General features: G+C 38.2%; 1 pseudogene; it reads left to right on the top strand.

Annotated features, from left to right (window-relative positions):
* LOC138305511 (beta-hexosaminidase-like) overlaps positions 1-20,409 on the top strand; it is a 50,985-nt pseudogene extending 30,576 nt beyond the window's left edge.
* Positions 20,410-23,929: the final 3,520 nt, after the last annotated feature.

Genomic DNA, 23,929 nt, shown 5'->3' with positions numbered 1-23,929 from the left:
GGTATATATTTACAGGTGTGACATTACAGGTATTATATTACAGGTGTGACATTACAGGTATATGTATTACAGGTGTGACATTACAGGTATATATTACAGTGTGACATTACAGGTATATATTACAGGTGTGACATTACAGGTATATATTACAGGTGTGACATTACAGGTATATATTACAGGTGTGACATTACAGGTATATATTTCAGGTTGTGACACTACAGGTGTGACATTACAGGTATATATTACAGGTGTGACATTACATGTATATATTACAGATGTGACATTACAGGTATATAATACAGGTGTGACATTACAGGCATGTATTACAGGAGTGACATTACAGGTATATATTACAGGTGTGACATTACAGGTGTATATTACAGGTGTGACATTACAGGTATATATTACAGGTGTGACATTACAGGTATATATTACAGGTGTGACATTACAGGTATATATTACAGGTGTGACATTACAGGTATATATTACAGGTGTGACATTACAGGTATATATTACAGGTGGTGACATTAACAGGTTGTATATTACAGGTTTGACATTACATGTATATATTACAGGTGTGACCTTATAGGGTACTGTATGCATCATAATTAGTGTCCATGGAGCTAAGCAAATTGTATCAAACAATTGATTTATGTTTTTTCATGGATCACTTTTTCACGACAATGTCAATAATTTATGTTATTATACCTCACTTTCATTTAGAATGTTCTGATTGGATTAAACTTGATCACATGCCATTGAATAAGTTAGATGTTTCCCCGGAATTGGAAGGCGAGGGAAATAACCCCAGGGAAATAACCCCCGAGGGAAATAACCCCAGGGGAAATAACCCCCGAGGGAAATAACCCCAGGGAAATAACCCCTTGGAAGCTCCGCACGTGACCGGAAGTTGACGTCCATCTGTAACGTCAACCAACAATGGCAACGCTGTTGTTTACTTTTTGTTTAGCCCGACGAATTTAAACAACGTTGTTGTTGGGAAATATCTTCATGTGTTCTTTTAACAGAGATTTTTTTCTTTTAATTTTGTTCGGTATAATAAAATAATTATGTCCCTATGTGTCGGGATACATCTAGAATTGTCTCCCAGGAAAGAGTTATTTTCTCTCGGGCTTCGCCCTCGAGAAAATAACTCTTTCCAGGGAGACAATTCTAGATGTATCCCTCCACAGAGGGCCATAATTGTATAATGTACATAAATTATACCAAAAACATATTCTTCATCAGAGATGATCACTTTACAATAGCAATGAAAACAAATATCACATGGGCTGATAGCTATATATATTACAAAAGAACTTTTTTATCTGATGTAAGAGTTGTCTCCCCTTATTGTAAGATTTGTCTCCCTTATTGTAAAAGTTGTCTCCCCTAATTGTAAGATTTTTCTCCCCTTATTATGAAAGTTATCTCCCCTTATTGTAAGATTTGTCTCCCCTTATTGTAAAAGTTGTTTCCCCTTATTACAGCCAGAAGTTGATAATCCTCAAAAATGGAAGGAGTACTTTCTGGCTCGGATAGCTAAAATGGCCGAGCAGGAAAGCCTTGACCTTGGTGTGTGGGAGGATGGAATTATCGACCAGAAAACATCGATACCCTTCAATGGAGACCTTCTAGGAGCAATGTCAGGGTAGGTTTGTCTTACTGCTTTAATCTGTCGCGTATTATAAGACTGATATGTGGATATAAATGATAGGGTATATTCTACCCGAGGGTGGCAGATTGTTATAAATCCTGAGGTCAAGGATTATACAACATTTTGTGATCCAGACGATGGGATATCCCTATCCTTCATATCTACATATGCGAGAGTCTTTTAGCAGAAACTATATAGAGTTTGGTATAATCCCCTCCCTCATCCAAGTATTACGATAGATGAGAGGGATTCTCTGTAATGATGCCTGGAGGCTGGAGAGTTAAATAATAAGCACTCGTCAACCTGTTGGATGCGTGACACTGAAGTTCAAAGTTGATAAAAAATATCCAACATAAGGCTTAATGGAAGAGAATGTGACCATTACATGCATACAATTTTATGAAATCATCAAATGATTGACTCGATCTCCAATGTTGTTTATTTACTTTACTCCATCTTAATTGGGTTGATATGTTTATACAAGATAATGTAAAGTAAATTCACTTCCTTCAAGGATTTCTGCTTCACTGAAAGAATTTCAAACAAGGTACTATATACTGGTGGTGTTCCGATTAATCGAGTTCTTCGAGTATCGTTGGTTTGGAGTGTTTGACTGATTAAGAAATGTCATAGAAAACTTGTCACAATTAATCACTTGCGTGTGTTGTCTCTCATATCATTTCAAATATCAAGTGTCTAAACGAATTAAAGAGCGTATAAGTGCTACGTAGTAATGTAAACGTTCAGAGGATTATGATGTTATTTGTGAAAACATAAGCAACATGAGGACATGACAACACGTGAGCCAATTTGTTTATACACCAAAGGAAAAAAAACCTGATGATTAATCATAAAATTACAACTGATTCTTAACACTACTGTATACTTGCTAATGTTCATGGTGATTTTGATTTCTTTTCTTTTTAGCCCACCACCATCAGATCTTCAACTATCAAAATACAAGATGGTGACCTGTCGGCCATCTTGGTCACCGTTCAGTCCCAAAATGCAATATGCAAAACTAACGCCCTAGGGGAACCTAGATATGAAATTTGAGACAGATCTCTTCAGCACTTTCTGAGAAATAGCGATAACAAACTTAACTATCAAAATCCAAGATGGCTGCTTCAAATCGCTTTCATTCGTGGTCTGTCGTCTGTCCTTCCGTCCGTCCAATAACAATTCTTATTATCGCTATTTCTCAGAAAGTACTAAATGGATCGTTCTCAAATTTCATATGTAGGTTCCCCTAGGGCCTATAGTTGTGCATATTGCGATTTGGGAGCGATCGGTCAACAAGATGGCCGCCAAGCAGCCATCTTTGATTTTGATAGTTAAGTTTGTTCTCGCTATTTCTCAGAAAGTGCTGAACGGTGACCAAAATGGCCAACAGGCCACCATCTTGTATTTTGATAATTGAAGATCGCTATTTCTCAGAAAGTACTGAAGTGATCTGTTTCAAATTTTATATATAGTATGTTTGAAAAAGTTTGAAAGCAGAGAAAAGATCCCTCTTTCCATTGTCAGACATAGATCATTCTTTGGTGAACACCATATTTTTACCTACTTAAGTATATCCTTAGTAGTTATAATGTCTATCCGTCTAATGGACATTCCTTATATATATAAGTATTTATACATTGTATATCCTTGTTATAATGTCATCCGTCTAATGAGACATTCCCATATATATAACCTATTATTCCTTATATAGCCCTAGCTAATAATATATATCTGTCTAATGGAAATTGAGATACATATCCTTAGTTATAGTGTCTATCCGTCTAATGGACATTCCCCCCATGTCCTATACTGTACATGTCATTTAGTATATATAACTTTTTCCATCTTGACCATTATTTTAAATTTAATGATTATTAACTATTTCAGCCTGCCAACTATTAGCTTTTAAATAATAAATTTTATGTGTACTTAAAAAAAAGTTTTCAAAGCCTAATAATATAGGCATGTTTAGCGCGTGTGGTATTCCTTACATTATTCAAATACATTCCCTAACATAGTTATATAATATTAATGTCTTGTAATGGAAATTCCCTATATATATACTAGTTATGTCTAAATGCAAATGGACATTCCTGTAATATGCCCTGAGCTAAATATATATCCGTCTAATGGAAATTTCCCTATATATCTTAGTTTTAGTCTCTATCCGATCTAATGGACATTCCCTACATGTCACTAGTTAGATATGCTTTTTCATATGATTTACTTTAAAAAAAAAAATCCTGCCATTACTATGGCATCTGTAATTTATGTGTACTGCGTTTTCAAAGCAAAAAGAGAATTACCTTACATAATTCATTGTCAGACCTATGTATATGTTTGGCTTTATTAATGTGTATACCAGCATTTTGCCTTCCCGTTTCCCAGGACGGGGGCAAAACATGTCTTTTTTGCCCCCCCCCCCCCCCCCCCCCCCATTTTCGTCCTGCCTGAAATGTTTTATAATTGCACATTTGAAAGAAAAAAAGGGTCCTCCTGCACATTTTCCTAGACTTAGACCTAAAAAAATGTTCAAGGGATTCTACGTACTATTTTTAAAAAATGTCTCTTAAAAGATTCATTTGTTTATATGACTTAGCAAGACAATTAATTCATTATTATTTTGTGTTACACAACAATGTGCCGATGGTGTGAAGCCGGTATGTTCAGATCGAGCAGAGTTGCATAATGATATGACGACATTCACCAATTATTATTTCTAAATGCAGGTAACTTTAAATAAAAAAAATTCATGTTAAAAACGCTTTAAAATCATTACATCTACATCGTAAAACTCATTTTCACAGCCATTCTAAATCGTAATATTTTTACCCAAGACCCCCCTCAAACACCCAAATCTCGCGCCTTCAGACTCTTCCCACATACATCAAAATGCAGTAAAATTCTAAATCGTCATAGTGTTCCCCGGGGGAGAACCCACGGACCCCTCAAACACCAAATTCTTGCGCTCTTCGGCGCTCCGCAAATTCATCTAAATGCATCGTTTAAACTCATATTAGGCCATTCTAAATCGTAATATTTTTTTCCTTGTAGGAGATTCTCGACCCCCCCCCAAACACCCAAATTTCACACACCTTCGCCGTGCGCTCGCATGGCAATTTGCGTATTCTTTTAGTTTCCTTTTATCAACGCCATTGTCTATAAATGTGTACTAGGAATTCTACTTAACGATATATGAAAAAAGTTTATAAACGTATATATGGTTTTGTGTTGAATTAAAGAATTAATCTCCCTTCTGTGGGTGGGGGCGAGGGGGGTGGTCCAAATACTGATGATTTATTTGCCTCCCCCCCCCCCCCCCCCCCCCCCCCCCCTTAAGATACGCTGTAAATGTATCGGCTATTACGCTTAATCAGGCCGATGGTAACCGATAAAAGAATATAAGTTGCCTCTTAGTGGTGTTATTATAAATTACATCTATATCCATTTGCCTTCCTGTGCCAGACTATTCACCTTAACATTATTGTATTTATAGACACATCTACAGTTATCCATGGGACAACAAATGGGAAAGTGGACGAGGAAATCAGGCCATCGCCCTCGCCAATGCTGGCTATAAGGTGAGGACCCGATTATCTCCCCTTTGTTTTGGAATAATCTATTCGCTATTATTTAGTTGGCTTAATCTATTCCATATTTGCATATTATAGAGTTATCTGCCCTTGCGGGAAAGTATTGGTCGTGATGTCATGTGTTTGAGAACGTAATGTCATACGTTTCAGAGAAAACGACGTGAATTGTGCTCACAAAATAATAACGGAACAATCAATACCTACCTGAAAGGGAGCTAACTCTGTAATATGCAAAGACGGAATATATAACCCTGGTGTATACAAGCCCTAATATATCTTTCTAGAGAACTTCTCTTTTGCTCAAAACCCTGGTATTAACTAGTCGTAATATATCTCTCGGCTAGAGAGAACTTCTCTTTAGCTCAAAACCCTGGTGTTAACTAGTCGTGATATATCTCTCCGCTAGAGAGAACTTCTCTTTAGCTTCAAAACCCTGGTGTTAACTAGTCGTGATATATCTCTCTTCGCTAGAGAGAACTTCTCTTTAGCTCAAAACCCTGGTGTCAACTAGTCGTAATATATCAACAAAATTTGGCCTGGTAGCATCCTTATGGGCTACTAACTGAAAATTGTACAAATGATGGGGCTGACCCCCCAGGGGCTGAAGGGCGTGAAAAGGGGTCAATTTGGCCGAATTTCCATATAAACGACCTTTTACTCTGAAACCAATCATGGGATAGCCAAAATGCAATGGTAGGGGTGGGGGATTATCAAAATTGTACAAATGATGGGAGTCTGACCCCCCGGTGGGCTGAGGGGCTGGTATCAAATGGGGTCCATTTGCTATTTCCAATAAACTACTTCTTCTCTCTGAAACCAAGCATGGGAGATAGCACCCATAATCCAATTGATAGCATCCTTATATTGTGGGGGATTCAAAATTGAAACAAATGATGGGGCCTGACCCCCCGGGGGTCCTGAGGGGCTGGGTTCAAATGGGGTCCATTTGGCTATTTCCCCATATAAATTGATCAACTAGTCGTAATATATCTCTCGGCTGGAGAGAACTTCTCTTTAGCTCAAAACCCTGGTGTTAACTAGTCGTGATATATCTCTCCGCTAGAGAGAACTTCTCTTTAGCTCGATCGGTGCAGCATCACACTAGTAATACAGAGGTCCAGAGTTTGATCCTTAATATAAACTGTAAATAAATTTATTTATTTAAAATTCTAAGATTTATCTCTGTCCTTATTAATTATCTCCCTTTTGAATAATCTCCCCTATCATCTCCCCTTATTAATTATTTCCCATTTTAATCATCTCCCATTATAATAATCTCCACTTATTAATCATCTTCCCTTATTAATTATCTCCCTTTTTAATCATTTCCACTTTTTAATTATTTCCCTTTATCAATTATCCCCCTTTTAAATCACCTCCCCATTTTAATCATCTCCCACTTTTAATCATCACCCCTTATTGATTATCTCCCCTTATTAATTATCTCCCCTTTAAATCATCTCTCTTTTGAATCATCTCCCCTTTTTAATGATTTCCCCCTTTTAATAAACTCCCCTTATTAATTATCTCCCATTATTAATCATCTCCCCATTTTAATTATCTCTCCCTTTTAATTATCTCCCCTTATCGATAATCTCCCCTTATTAATTATCTCCCCCTTTTAATCATCTCTCCTTATTAATCATCTCTCCTTATTAATCATCTCCCTTTATTAATAATCTTCCCTTATTAATCCACTCCCCTTTTAATTATCTCCATTTAGTAATCATCTTCCCCTTATTGATAATCTCCCCTTTTAATCATCTCCCCTTATAAATCATCTCCCTTTATTAATTATCTTCCCCTTATTGATAATCTCCCCTTATTAATCATCTAGACCTTTTAATCATCTCCGTTATTAATTATCTCCCCTTTTAATCATCTCCCCTTATAAATCATCTCCCTTATTAATAATCTCCCCTTTTAATCATCTCCCTTTATTAATTACCTCCCCTTTTAATCATCTCCCTTTTTAATCATCTCCCCTTTTAATCATCTCCCCTTATTAATTATCTTCCCTTTTAATCACCTCCCCGTTTTAATCATCTCCCCTTATTGATAATCTCCCCTTATTAATTATCTCCCCATATTAATTATCTCCACTTTTTAATCATCTCCCCTTATTAATCATCTAGACCTTTTAATCATCTCCCCTTTTAATTATCTCCCCTTATTAATCATCTCCACCTTTGTATCATCTCTCCTTATTGATTATCTTCCCTTATTAATTATCTCCCCTTATTGATTATGTCTCTAGTGTAGTTTGCTTCCCTGTATAACAAACATTCTGGATGTCTTGTCATCGTTTTATTACTGTACTTAGCTTGGTGCAGTCATATTTTAGGAGATGTAGAACAGATAATAGTGCAATGATGAATTCTCACAATAGCCATACTGTGAAATCATTTAATATGTTGGGCACAATTTTCGTGGATTCTAAATTTTTTTCATAGGCACTTAAATTTTTGGAGAAAGCCTTAGACATTACTGTTATAATACACAGTCAACACTGTCACCTGTACTGTGTGATCACTCAAGTGGAACTAAGCACTAAATTCGTTGAATTTGGTCAAAAAACGAAATCCATGAAAATTAACCCCCCACGAAAATTAATGATTTTACAGTAATAGCTACATATAAAGATATACGTAAAAAATGATGTAAACTTATTTTATCGCAGTGTGCTAAGACCACCTCTAAAAGACAATAACCTTTGACAGGCCGCCATCTTTGATTTTGATATTTAAAGTTTGTTACCACTATTTCTCAGAAAGTACTGAAGGGATCCTTCTCAAATTTCTCATGTAGGTTCCCCTAGGGCCGTTGTTGTGGATATTACATTATTACATTTTCTTTCAACAAGATGGCCAACCAGCCACCATCTTGGATTTCATTGTTGAAGTTTGTTACCGCTGTTTCTCAGAATGTACTGAAGCGATCTGTCTCAAATTTTATGTGTAGTATGTTTGAAAAGCAGGAGAAAGATCCCTCTTTCCATTGTCAGACATAGATCATTCTATGGTGGGCGCCAAGATCCCTCTGGGATCTCTTGTTTGCAATTACCTTCCCTTATCAACATCATGTTTGTTAGAATGACCTCCAATTATCTCCCCTTATCCACATCCTTTTGTAACAATTATCTCCCCTTATCCACATCCTTTTGTAACTATTATCTCCCCCTTATCCATATCCCCTTGTTACAATTATCTCCCCTTATCCACATCCTTTTGTAACAATTATCTCCCCTTATCCACATCCTTTTGTAACAATTATCTCCCCTTATCCACATCCTTTTGTAACAATTATCTCCCCTTATCCACATCCTTTTGTAACAATTATCTCCCCTTATCCACATCCTTTTGTAACAATTATCTCCCCCTTATCCATATCCCCTTGTTACAATTATCTCCCCTTATCCACATCCTTTTGTAACAATTATCTCCCCTTATCCACATCCTTTTGTAACAATTATCTCCCCTTATCCACATCCTTTTGTAACAATTATCTCCCCTTATCCACATCCTTTTGTAACAATTATCTCCCCTTATCCACATCCTTTTGTAACAATTATCTCCCCTTATCCACATCCTTTTGTAACAATTATCTCCCCTTATCCATACCATTTCGTAGCCATTGCCTCCCATTATCCATAATTTTTGTAACAATTATCTCCCCTTATCCACATTCTGCTTATTGCATAATCTCCCCTTCTCTCTTATTCTGTTTATTGCAATTATCTCCCCTTATCCACATCCTCATCATTGCCATTTCAGGTTGTGCTATCACAGGGAACGCATTTGTACTTTGACCACGCCCAGGAACCAGACCCTGAGGAGGTTGGGCTTTACTGGGCGACACGCTTCATTGATTTGCATCGTGTATTTGCCTTCATGCCTGAGCAGATTTATTGGAATGCCGATTTTTCCGTTTTTGGAGAACCGATTACTAAGGAAGAGATATGTAATGGGAGAGATTGTCTTACACTTCATAGGCCAGAAAATTACGTGGGTACGTATAATTAGAGAGGTTAAGCAACCTTATGTGTACCTGTCGACAAGGGAATCCTGCTACAACTAGCTATAACGTATAGCGTGGTGATTACATGTATTTATATCTGTTTAAATGACTTTATAGTTCAATGAATTTTACAGTAATTTCTGTTTTTAAGTATTTATGTTAAATTACAGTGTGTAATAGCATTCCAATAAGGCACAAATATTGAATAATCGATAACTGAACAGAGCTAGCCAACGTAACTCCATACAAGTACACATCATACAACATTCCTTTTCATGACGTAAACAGATAACGTCAATGTGTACGTCTATGTGTAGTCTACACATACCGGAAACTCTCCCAGATATCTCCCATACAAATGTTGCCTGTAAAAGATTACTTTGACTAAGGAGCCATTGTGGCCTGGTTGTTAAGATGTCCAGATTTATTACCACAACCTCTGGATTACAAATTTGAATCACGTGTGGGGCAGTTGTTACTGCTAGTCAGTGGTTTTTTTCTGGGTACTCTGGCTTTCCTCCACCAACAAACCTGGCAGGTCCTGACCCTGGCTGTAAGTAGGACGTTAAACTAAGAAAAGCCAACTAAGTTTTTACTGTATGTATCTTTGACTGTATGTATCTTTGACTGTATCTTTGACTGTATGTATCTTTGACTGTATCTTTGACTGTATGTATCTTTGGTTTTCGTTGCAGGTATGGAGTGTCATTTATGGGGAGAATTGCTGAGGTCACGTGACATCACCGACCATCAGATGTTTCCACGGGTGATTGCAATGGCGGAAAGAGCATGGCATCGAGCTCCTTGGGAGGGCGAGAGTGATGCAGCTGCTAGGCGGATTCAGATGGAAGCTGATTGGTCCAGATTTGCTAATACCATCGGATACACGGAATTCCCATACCTAGACAGTCTTGGAATCAAGTACAGAGTTCCACCCCCAGGGGCTGTGTAAGTGTTGTTATTAAAACCCCACCCACCCCCTACCCCTCCCACTCACCCCAGGGGCTGTGTAAGTGTTGTTATTAAAACCCCACCCACCCCCTACCCCTCCCACTCACCCCGGGGGCTGTGTAAGTGTTGTTATTAAAACCCCACCCACCCCCTACCCCTCCCACTCACCCCAGGGGCTGTGTAAGTGTTGTTATTAAAAACCCCACCCACCCCCTACCCCCCCCACTCACCCCAGGGGCTGTGTAAGTGTTGTTATTAAAAACCCCACCCACCCCCTACCCCTCCCACTCACCCCGGGGGCTGTGTAAGTGTTGTTATTAAAACCCCACCCACCCCCTACCCCTCCCACTCACCCCGGGGGCTGTGTAAGTGTTGTTATTAAAACCCCACCCACCCCCTACCCCTCCCACTCACCCCGGGGGCTGTGTAAGTGTTGTTATTATAAACCCTCCACCCACCCCCTACCCCTCCCACTCCCCCAGGGGCTGTGTAAGTGTTGTTATTAAAAACCCCAACCACCCCCTACCCCTCCCACTCACCCCAGGGGCTGTGTAAGTGTTGTTATTAAAACCCACCCACCCCCTACCCCTCCCACTCACCCCAGGGGCTGTGTAAGTGTTGTTATTAAAACCCCACACCCCCTACCCCTCCCACTCACCCCGGGGGCTGTGTAAGTGTTGTTATTGAAACCCCACCCACCCCCTACCCCTCCCACTCAACCTGGGGCTGTGAAGTGTTGTTATTGAAAATCCACCCCACCCCCTACCCCTCCCACTCACCCGGGGCTGTGTAAGTGTTGTTATTAAAACCCAACCCACCCCCTACCCCTCCCACTCACCCCGGGGGCTGTGTAAGTGTTGTTATTGAAACCCACCCACCCCCTACCCCTCCCACCCCCCGGGCTGTTAAGGTTGTTTAAACCCACCCCCCCTACCCCTCCCACTCACCCTGGGGGCTGTATAAGTGTTGTTTTTGAAACCCTACCCACCCCCTACCCCTCCCACTCACCCCGGGGGCTGTATAAGTGTTGTTATTGAAACCCCACCCACCCCCTACCCCTCCCACTCACCCCGGGGGCTGTGTAAGTGTTGTTATTGAAACCCTACCCACCCCCTACCCCTCCCACTCACCCCGGGGGCTGTGTAAGTGTTGTTATTGAAACCCAACCCACCCCCTACCCCTCCCACTCACCCTGGGGCTGTGTAAGTGTTGTCATTAAAACCCAACCCACCCCCTACCCCTCCCACTCACCCCGGGGGGCTGTGTAAGTGTGTTTTTGAAACCCCACCCACCCCCTACCCCTCCCACTCACCTGGAGGCTGTATAAGTGTTGTTTTTGAAACCCTACCCACCCCCTACCCCTTCCACTCATCCCGGGGGCTGTATAAGCGGTGTGTTGTGATGGATTGACATGTGTAACAGAAGAGGAGAAATTGTGGTGGACAGACCAAGGCTCGAACCCGGGACCTCAGAACACTAGCCGGATGCTTTATTGATTGAGCTACCTGGTCACTGATTACTGACCCAGTCCAGTCTTGTTACATTCTTCCCTCCTTTCTCAATAGTTTTTGCCCTCAAAAACACACAAAACCCTTAAAAATCTCAATTTTAATGTTAATACCTTCTAGCATATGTGGAAAATCAAAACATGTTTCAATTGTTTAGATATTGAAATCAACTAAAATATTAGTGACATTAAATCAAATATCTGCTATATAGATTATGATGGTTGTAATTTTTAGGGTACAAAACAAGAAACTGCTTGTGAACAGTGACTCGCCAGGACTGGAAATTCAGTATAGCCTCGATTTTGGTAATACGTGGCGTGACGCAAGAGGAGGACCAGAATTAACTGGGGATGCCACAATCTTCCTGAGGACAATGTGAGTAGAATTATCTCCCTTTGATATAGTTACTAGGGTTATTTAACCTTTGATTAGTTACTAGAGTTATTTCCCTTTAATTAATGAGAAATTTCTTACAGAACTGAGGACTAATAGAATCTTTCACCCTCTTTGGGGCGAGTTAGGAGAATCTCAACCCGAGGGGTAAGATTGTTAAATTGTCAAACGCGAGGCTTTCTCCTGTCTCACCCCTAAAGGGATGAATGATTCTTTTTCTATTGCCCTGTGCACCACTTGTGTCTCATGTGCAAAAATCCTTTGTAGCTTACCTTTACCATAGGGTGAGACAGAAAAATCTCACACTAGTGAAATTGTGGATATCCCTGTCTGGGGTAAGAGAATAATAGAATCATTCACCCTCTTTGGGGTGAGACAGGAGAATCTCCACCTGAGGGATATAAGATTCTGAAGTTGTCAAACACAAGTCTCTGCCAAGTGTTTGACAGGTCAAAAAGTCTTATTCCATGGGTTGAGAGCTCATATCTCACCCCAAAGAATGTGAAGGATTCGTTTTTCTCTTACCCTATGTGACCATGTGGTACAAAGATCTTGTTAAGCTTGTCTTGACTCTAGGGTGAGATAAAAAAAATGTCTTACCCTAGGGTAAAATTGTGGATATTCCTGTCCAGGGTAAAAGAATATCCTGTCTCTACAATCATGGCTCACATCTCTGAGGATCTAATAATGGTGAAAATATAAAAAAAAAAAACTGACAGATAAATTTTTGAGTGTTTTGACAAATTGATAAATTATTTGTGTTCCTGGTACAGGGAATCACATGCCACAGCCTCATATAGGATTCTTTATTGGTCCACACACACAAGACAGTAACTAAGACAATCTACTTATCGTCAAATGCCTCTGTATGATGGATTTTTCATGGCCGTTTAATTTCACAATTTTTAGTCACATTGTTCTAATGTGATGTGAAAATATTGGATAACAGTATTATGAAATGAGTTATGTATAGTTGTAGAACTTATAAATATTCATTAATCATGAGTTATGAATATTCAATAATCATAAGTTATGCATGTTATATATATTCATTATAATAAATCATGAGTTATGTTTATTTATTTAATAAGTTTCAAACTTATGGATATTCAGTAATGTGTATGTACTACCTCAATATGTAAATGATAAAATCTTTATCTTTTCTGTGTTTGTTATCAGGTCATCAGACAGAAAAAGATGGAGCCGGATAATCAAGCTTCAGTATGACCATGATCAGGTGAAGGTTAAACAGAGAGCTATGGATGGACAAATAAATGAACAAAAAGTTGAACAAATGGATGAACAAAATCAACAGAATGTTATGGATGGACAGATCCAACAGAGAACTATGGATGGACAAATTCAACAGAGAGCTATGGATGAACAAATTCAACAGAGAACTGTGGATGGACAAATTCAACAGAGAGCTATGGATGGACAAATTCAACAGAGAACTGTGGATGGACAAATTCAACAGAAAGCTGTGGATGAACAGATTGAACAGAATGTTATGGGTGGACAAATTCAACAGAGAGCTATGGATGGACAAAATAAACTGAGAGCTATGGATGAACAAATTCAGCAGAGAGCTATGAATGAACAAATTCAACAGAGAGCTATGGATGGACAAATTCAACAGAGAACTGTGGATGGACAGATTCAACACAATGTTATGGATGGACAAATTCAACACAATGTTATGGGTGGACAAATTCAACAGAGAGCTATGGATGGACAGATTCAACAGAGAGCTATGGATGAACAAATTCAACAGAGAGCTATGAATGGACAGATTCAAGACAATGTTATGGATGGACAAATTCAACAGAGAACTGTGAATGGACAGATTCAAGACAATGTTATGGGTGGACAAATTCAACAGAGAGTTATGGATGGACAAATTCAACAGAGAACTGTGAATGAACAGATTCAACACAATGTTATGGGTGGACAAATTCAACAGAGAGTTATGGATGGACAAATTCAACAGAGAGCTATGGATGGACAGATTCAACAGAGAAATATGGATGGACGAATTCAAGATCCACAACAAGGTGGTTTCAATTCCGTGCATTCACGACAAATTCAACCAGAAAAAACTAAACTACAGAATTATATGGAGAAATCTCTAAATCCGATTACCCAGGATACATTAGCAGTTGACCAATCCTCAACACAGAGAAAATCACAGACTTTCTCGGAACATCCAATGAAAAGACAGGAAACATCTTTACAAGATCAACATCCAATCAAAAGGCAGGAAAGATCTGAAATCTTACCAGAACAGTTTAAACATCCAATGAAAATACAGAAAAAGTCTTTACCAGATCAACATCCAATCAAAAGACAGAAAATATCTGAATTTTCACCAGAACAATTTAAACATCCAATGAAAAGACAGGAAATATCCCAAAATCAAATCGGAAATTCAAAGCAACAAACGGGAAAAATTCAATTTGTACAGTCATTGCAACAAAATATCCAACAAGGAAAAATGCTTCAACAAAATAAACAAAAGGTTATTGATATGTTAAATGCCAATGGAATCAAGAAACCAGAAAAAAATCCAGAAGTTGGCCGTGAGATGTCACTGGGAACACAAGATGATAAGCCTCCTTTGGTTGGACAGAAAACAGTTGGTCAGGGGTTAGGAGGACAACCAGCACAATCATTACAACGCTCTATTAATGCCATCATGAAAAACAGTTTAAAGAGTCCAAAAGATTTCAATGTCAAAGGAAGTTTACTAAAAATAGATCAGTCGAAAGTGCATCTGTCAAATCTGCTTGCTATCCGTGGAAAATCTAAGGACTCTCATGTCAAAGGACAACGATGATATGGCTCCAGATTCCTCCAGGGCAATAAGAGTGTGGATATGGAAACAATGTCTTTCCTGTTACAGTTCTGACACCATGGACAACACACTGATATTTTGATGGTTGTCAACGTGAAGGAAGCAAGGTAGTGAACATAAGGATTGACCGAAGCTCAAAGTCAATACTCTCGAGTTTGAATCGGAATGAGAATAAACGTTATTCTACCATTTTTGGGATAAACTATTATAAGTCTTATAAAATTCATTCTTTTTCTATGAAAAATGTTACTGACTGGACTGTGGAACAATTATGATAAATTATTCTAAAGGGAGATAAATCAAAACAAGAAAGATAACTCTAGGCAAGAAAGGTAACTCTAGACGGGAATGTTGCAGATGAAAAAGTTAAATGGAGACGGTAGCTTGTAGCTTAGGGACTTAATAATAAGTTAAAACAGTGACTTTATTCAGGAAAGAATCACCTCTAAACAAAATTGTGTGTGGACAAGGGAAGTAACTCTGGACAAAAATGTGAACATGTGATTTTACTAAGGGAAGTAATACAAACAAGGGAGTTAACTCAGGAACACAATCCTGTCCTACTGTGTGTGTTGTGATATGAGGATGTGTATGTTGGTAGTGAAAATACAGACAAGGGAGTTAACTCAGTTACACAATCCTGTCGTACTGTGTCTGTTATGATATGAGGACGTGTATGTAATACAGACAAGGGAGTTAACTCAGGAACACACTCCTCTGCTACTGTGTGTGTTGTGATATGAGAATGTGTATGTAATACAGACAAGGGAGTTAACTCAGTTACACCATCCTGTAGTACTGTGTCTGTTATGATATGAGAATGTGTATGTAATACAGGGGGCCGCGGTGGCCGAGTAGTTAAGATGTCCCGACATATTACCACAAGCCCTCCACCTCTGGGAAGCGGGTTCGAAACCCATGTGGGGCAGTTGCCAGGTACTGACCGTTGGCCGGTGGTTTTTCTCCGGGTACTCCGGCTTTCCTCCACCAACAAACCTGGCACGTCCTTACATGACCCTGGCTGTTAATAGGACGTAAAAATAAACAAACCAAATGTAATACAGACAAGGGAGCTAACTCAGTTACACAATCCTGTAGTACTGTGTGTGTGTTGTGATATGAAAATGTGTATGTAATACAGACAAGGGAGTTAACTCAGTTACACAATCCTGTAGTACTGTGTGAGTGTTATGATATGAGAATGTGTATGTAATACAGACAAGGGAGTTAACTCAGTTACACAATCCTGTAGTATTGTGTGTGTGTTGTGATATGAAAATGTGTATGTAATACAGACAAGGGAGTTAACTCAGTTACACAATCCTGTAATATTGTGTGTGTTATGATATGAGAATTTGTAATACAGACAAGGGAGTTAACTCAGTTACACAATCCTGTAGTATTGTGTGTGTTGTGATATGAGAATGTGTATGTAATACAGACAAGGGAGTTAACTCAGTTACACAATTCTGTAGTACTGTGTGTGTGTTATGATATGAGAATGTGTATGTTGGTAGTGAATCGGTGAATGCAATCCTTCCTTGACTCTCAAAGTAAACATTATTATCATATTTTTTTATTATTATACCAGCATTACCATATTCTTTGTAATTAACGCCCAGGGCGTAAAGGGGGAACGCTTATTAGGGGACCAAAATGTAAATTATGGACGGAAAAAAACTCCGGAAAAAAAGGCAGCCATATTTTAACTCTGTATTCTTGGGACATTAATCTATTCAAATGCTGATGTTAGACATTCATGGGATGGAGGGGGAAGTGCATTTTACAACTTTAACTCTTTACGAGAAAAGGGGAGGGAGCTTATAGTGGGAGGGGCTCTGATTACAGCGAATACGGTACATGTGTTGGGGCTCTGATATTACAGCGAATACGGTACATGTGTTGGGGCTCTGATTACAGCGAATACGGTACATGTGTTGGGGCTCTGATTACAGCGAATACGGTACATGTGTTTAGATGTTAGTTTTCAATGTTATGTGTACATATCATGATTTAAACATATCAACTATTGACATTTGAGGGTGTAAAATGGATGTTTAAGTACTGTTGGTAATTTTTACGGAGATGACGTTTGCACAATTTCACAGAACATAACTGAAGTCTTGGAAAATTATCTGTGACAATATAAGTAGTGGGCATATGATGTGAAAATTTAATTTTTTAGAAGTATGTTAAAGATGTTCCACCGCTGACAAATGGTATTTTTTCACTATGAAAAACAGGAGTAGACGATTTAGTATTTTTCTTCAGTTACAAAAGTTATTTTCTTTACACCATTACCACCATTGAAAAGTTTCAGCTTCTAATTTTACTTCAAGTTAAAAATATGAAAAATAATTAATTGCATCCCGAAAAAATTCCGTGACACAATATCCTATATGGAATGAAGTACTGATTGCGCATGCACCAAAGGCGAAATAAATTATTTTATATTATTTTTTGTGTTAATTAGGCTAATATATACACGATTAAAAACCAATTATTGTTCAAATGATTAATATCATTTATGCTCTGTCGGCGATGGAGCATCTTTAAAATTGTGATACATGCACTTTTGACCGGCAAAATTTCCACTTATCATGTTATCGTGATCGGATCTGCTCTGTCCGGTCTATTTTACTTCGGTTTTCAATGAAATCCATCATCATGTGCCATCAAGTCCTGTTATACGCAGGTATATTTGTGTGTACCGGTAAATTATTTTGTGTGAGAATTGAGTAAAAAATATTTTTGTGATATTTGCTGTTATGAGTGTATTGCGATGTTTAACAGATTATTTATGGTTTTGTTGTTTTTGACTGTGATAGCCATGTGGCTAAATCTGACATCTTGATCCAATTCCCTAGTGCTCCACCTCTGGACAGAAGGAGCTGAGGTATTGTTTAAGGTGTCTCGGGCATTCTACCACTAGCCCTCCACCTCTGGGTCACAGTGGTTGAATGGTTAAGGTGTCTGACATTCTACCACTTAGCCTCCACCACTGGGTCACATTTGCTGAGTGGTTAAGGTGTCTGACATTCTATAACTAGCCCTCCACCTCTGGGTCACAGTAGCTGAGTGGTTAAGGTGTCTGACATTCTACCACTAGCCCTCCACTTGTGGGTTACAGTAGCTGAGTGGTTAAGGTGTCTGACATTCTGCACTAGCCCTCCACCTCTGGGTCACAGTGGCTGAGTGGTTAAGGTATCTGACATTCTAACACTAGCCCTCCACCTCTGGGTCACAGTGGTTGAATGGTTAAGGTGTCTGACATTCTACCACTTAGCCTCCACCACTGGGTCACATTTGCTGAGTGGTTAAGGTGTCTGACATTCTATAACTAGCCCTCCACCTCTGGGTCACAGTTTATGAGTGGTTAAGGTGTCTGACATTCTATAACTATTAGCCCTCCACCTGTGGGTCACAGTAGCTGAGTGGTTAAGGTGTCTGACATTCTGCACTAGCCTTCCACCTGTGGGTCACAGTAGCTGAGTGGTTAAGGTGTCTGACATTCTGCACTAGCCTTCCACCTGTGGGTCACAGTGGCCGAGTGGTTAAGGTGTCTGACATTCTACCACTCCACCTCTGGGTCACAGTGGCTGAGTGGTTAAGGTGTCTGACATTCTGCACTAGCCTTCCACCTCTGGGTCACAGTGGCTGAGTTGTTAAGGTGTCTGACATTCTGCACTAGCCTTCCACCTCTGGGTCACAGTGGCTGAGTGGTTAAGGTGTCTGACATTCTACCACTAGCCCTCCACCTCTGGGTCACAGTGGCTGAGTGGTTAAGGTGTCTGACATTCTACCACTAGCCCTCCACCTCTGGGTCACAGTGGCTGAGTGGTTAAGGTGTCTGACATTCTGCACTAGCCTTCCACCTCTGGGTCACAGTGGCTGAGTGGTTAAGGTGTCTGACAGTCTACCACAAGTCTCCATCTCCGAGTCACAGTGGCTGAGTGGTTAATGTGTCTGATATTCTGCACTAGCCTTCCAGTTTAATTCTCCATTATCAAAACCTACTATATATGTATGTCCTTCCAATGAACTTTATCTTATAGATTTTGTCCCTAAGGATTTTTCTTTAAATTTATCATATATATATATATATATATATACATAAAAAGAAAACACAACTATAAAACAGTTTATATATATATATATATTTATATACATGTAGTAACATTTCTTGCATGTGTATGTTTGTGTTTGAATGAAATGTGTTTTATAAGGCCAAAACCATTATATGTATGTTTCAGGTTACATGACTGAAAAAATAAGGGTAGGTCAGAAGGGATTTTTTTATTTATTTTTTATTAAGTAAAATCTTTCAGACTATAATAGAGAGGCTAGAATCATTTTCTCCTCGTTAATTTGGTTTGACTTTTCAGGATACTTAAAGCAAGTGTAAATATCAAAGATGAAATCGCAAATAACAACTATTTTAAACATTTTTTTTTTTTTCGCTAAGTGTGATAAAATAGCGAGGGTTAGAGGTAAAACAAGGGTAGCGTATAGGATTACATGCACCTGAAACATATATGTATTTTTTTGGCCTATATTAATATTGTAGTCCTCACAGACACCTGTACTATCAGGTAAAAATTCATCAGTATCACATATCATATTGATCTCTGGTTTCTATCTCATTCACCCCTCTAAACTAACTTGAACTCTTCCTGTACAAAGGCTCGGCCGGTTCATTATGACACTAATAGGGGTTATGAGAGAGTAAACCTGATGTTTCCATTTATCATTTATACACAATGATCAGATTTTTACGCAGATTAAGATATTGTTGTATGTAATTAGTAATTAAGATGGATCATTTGTGTTAATCAGAATATTATTTATCACTTGATTATTTTTTTAAAGATTTTTAAATATTTTCTTTATTTGATACTCTATGTTGATTTTGTCAATATTTCAGACCTATTATTATTATGAATGATGTTGATTTAAAATGATGGTGAGTAAACCCCTGTTACATAACCACCTTCTGCTTTCTGAGATTTTGGCAATATATTGAGTTTGGTGGTATATCGGGCTGCAGATGAAACAAAATGATATCATATGCACAAAAAGCAGTTGTACAACATACATAAGCAATGAATACACATCTTTCTGTCAAAAACTTATGTACATGTACCATATCTATGAAATTGTACTTTTATGTTTAAAAATCAGTAATAATATTGAATTTTAGATTATCTTTAACACAATCTTGAGATTTAAATGTTGTCATTGTAGTGTTATTTTAAATTTGGCGTTATAACGGGTGGCGCTATAATGTGGTTTTACTGTATAGTATCATGTGGTATCTACAAATCTGCTGAACTCATATAGTTTAACTAATAGTTTCTATTTTCTATTTTTCCAATGTTTTAAACCATACTGTTGGGTAATACACACAGCCTAAATTAAAAAAATGTAAAATTACCTCAACATTATTTTACTTGTGACCAAATGGTTAAGATGTCCAAACATATTACCACAAGCCCTCAACCTCTGGATTGTGAGTTTGAATCCCATACAGGGCAGTTGCCAGGTACTGACCTCTGGTTGGTAGTTTTTCTCAGGGTACTCCAGCTTTCCTCCACCAACAATCCTGGCACAAACTTAAATAATTATATTTACTTATTGCTTTTCTTTGGTAAAATAAACAATCTGTATTCACTGTCGGTTCAGGTAACAAAATAAAACACATGTACTATGAGCTCCCCTTTCATAACTAAGACAAATCAATATATACCAGAACACAAAAAAAAAAATGAAAATTAGATACATATATTTAGCCATGAAAAAATCACATTTTTCCGACACATTTTTCCGACACATGCCCACCTTTAACATAAAAAGAATTGTCATGCTTTTGTTTTGATGAAATCTCGTCGGAGCGTGAAGTAAACAAATAAGTAGCCATAGGCCATATTGACCGAATTAGCTTGTTGTTGCTATGTTACGTGTTGATATTTTTCTTTACTGTATAATTTAAAGACGCTTCATCGTGAATGTTTATTATTTCTACCTGACCCGACTTACAGCGATATGAATACAGACTTTGTTTACTTTACCAAAGAAGAGCAATATGTAAATTTATATGTGCACTAACGCGCTACATTATATATATCTGTATCCTATTGCGTTCATACATGTACCACTGTAAACTCAATAAAAAACCCTTTTCAATCCTTATTTGGTTGTAAATAGGAAAATAAACAAACAAAACTCTTATATGAAACTGATCAAATGGTAGCATACTCGACTCGCATTAAGAAAATGTGGTGTAATTTACGTTTAACTTGAACAATTGTTTGTGATTTGGTGAACTGCAATGTACCAGTGTCATATAAAATGTTGATCTCTGTAAAATACTTCCCCAGTAATATCCCACCGGGATTTTTCTTCCCACTATACATGCTCAGCAACTGACAATACACAGTATCAAAATTGGCTAAAAAAAACTTACATTATTTTGAAACAAAAAGGTTTTACGGAATATAATTGTGGTCCGTATGATGCACCGACCTGCAAAACCGTCGGTTGAGAAACGGTTTTTAATGCCTAATGTAGTCGTGTTAGGTACCATTTGATCACATGGTTTCTACACCACAGCAATGTAACAGAGTCTTTACAAAATTTTGGTGAAATTTGAGCATCATCATGCATCGTCGGAGACCCACAGGTGATCGCACACTACGCTACACTTATCACAAGTAGTGTAGTGCGATCAACCGTGGGTCTACGACGGGGATCATCATGTTGATTTTTTATTACATTTGAGTAACTTGATTTCTGGAGTCTTAAAGGCCCACTACCTTTCCAAAATGGCTTTTAATTTTCAAAATAGAAATGTAATTTGTTTTAAGCGAGATTGATAATTTTGAAGAGTAGCAGAAATTATTAGCATAGCGTTAATACATAGCATCAACTCCTGAACAATTTTAATCAAAATAAAGTGAATCTTACTTTTCATAATACGTACAGGTAATTTTTTGTTTACCATTGTCGTACTAATGACCGCACACTAATGGACTACCACCGTGATAGACAAAATGGATCTCCACTGTTAACATACTCCTGGTAACACAGACAACTTTGCATTATATTGGTGTTTGAACCTTATCTTAGGCCATTGATCGATATAAAACTTTTTTTTATGTTAGTATTTTTTTTAAAGAAATTAAATTTTTTGTTTCGGAAAGGTCATTTGTCTTTACGGTACAGGTCTCATAATACATCTACACATGTGTATGCTTGGGTGATTGTAGTGTGGACGGAGCCAACCATTCTAAACCAGCTATACGACCGTGTTTATTTTTCTGTGTAAATAAAGAATTTTATTTTTGTCAGAAATTTTTGTCAATATCTTTAAAGGCCTTCCGGAGCAAAACATAAAGGTTTCTTAAAAAACATCAGAATATATATACCGATGGCCTTAGATGAGGTTACAACACCAACCATATGCAAGATTTCCTGCGTAATATATTATATCAGTGGAGAGTCATTTCGTTGTTTTGCCGTCTGGCACAGTGATCGTCAACTACCACGCGGTATTTAGGAGGACGGCGGTAAATATAAGACAACCCGTGTTATGACAGTATGTACATTAACATTTTATTTATTTTTATTAATTTTTTCAGAAGATGATGAGTGTACGTGTAGTATTAATGGTAAGGTAATAACTTTTGAGACTCTACAAAATTATCTATCTCGTTTTATATTTACATTTTTAAATTAAAAGCCGTTTCGGAAAGGTAGTGGGCCTTTAACATATTTATTCTTCCCCGATGTCAACCATCTGTTTCAATCAAAACTCATCGACTGTTATTGAAGCTGTCATGTTCTGATTTCAGTGAGCCATGCCCTATAATAGTACTATCAAAATCCAAGATGGCTGCCTGGTGGCCATCTTGAGGACCGATTGGTCCAAAAACACAATATGCACAACTAGGTCCCTAGGGGAACCTAGATATGAAATTTGAGACAGATCCCTTCAGTACTTTCTGAGAAATATAGCGATAACAAACTTTAACTATCAAAATCCAAGATGGCTGCCTGGCGGCCATCTTGTTGACCGATCGGTCCCAAAATACAATATGCACAATTAGGGTCCTAGGGGAACCTACATATGAAATTTGAGAAGGATTCCTTCAGTACTTTCTGAGAAATAGCGATAACAAACTTAAACTATCACAAGAGATCTCAGAGGGATCCTGGCGCCCACCAAAGAATGATCTATGTCTGACAATTGAAAGATGGATCTTTTCTCTGCTTTTCAAACTTTTTCAAACATACTACATATAAAATTTGAGACAGATCGCTTCAGTACTTTCTAAGAAATAGCAGTAACAAACATCAACAATCAAAATTCAAGATGGCTCCTTGGCCACCATCATGTTGATCGATCGGTCCCAAATTACAAAATGAACAACAAGTGTCCTAGGGGGAACCTTCATATGAAACTTGAGACAGATCCCTTCAATACTTTCTGAGGAAAAGCGATAACAAACTTTAACTATCAAAATCCAAGATGGCTGCCTGGCGGCCATCTTGTTGACCAATTGGTCCCAAAATGCACTATGCATAACACGGGCCCTAGGGGAACCTACATTGTACATATGAAATTTGAGAATGATCCTTTCTGTACTTTCTAGGAAATAGCGATAACAAACTTCAACTGCCAAAGTCCAAGATGGCTGCCTGGCGGCCATCTTTTTTTTCATATTAGCCTCAAAATTTGTATGGCACAACTAGGGACCAATGGTTCCTCCATGTGAAATTTGAACAAAATCCCTTCTGTAATTCTCAAGTAATATCGATAACAATATTCAACAGCAAAAATCCAAGATGGCTGCCTGGTGGCAATCTTGTTTTTCCGAATCAGCCGCAAAATCTGTATGACAAACGAGGGACCAAGGGTACCATCCATGTGAAGTTTGAACAAAATCCCTTGAGT

The sequence above is a fragment of the Argopecten irradians genome, chromosome 13 (genome assembly GCF_041381155.1).
Source record: "Argopecten irradians isolate NY chromosome 13, Ai_NY, whole genome shotgun sequence".
Classification (NCBI taxonomy): domain Eukaryota; kingdom Metazoa; phylum Mollusca; class Bivalvia; order Pectinida; family Pectinidae; genus Argopecten; species Argopecten irradians.
Note: the sequence above shows the minus strand (reverse complement) of the source record. Positions and strands in the feature narration are given on the sequence as shown.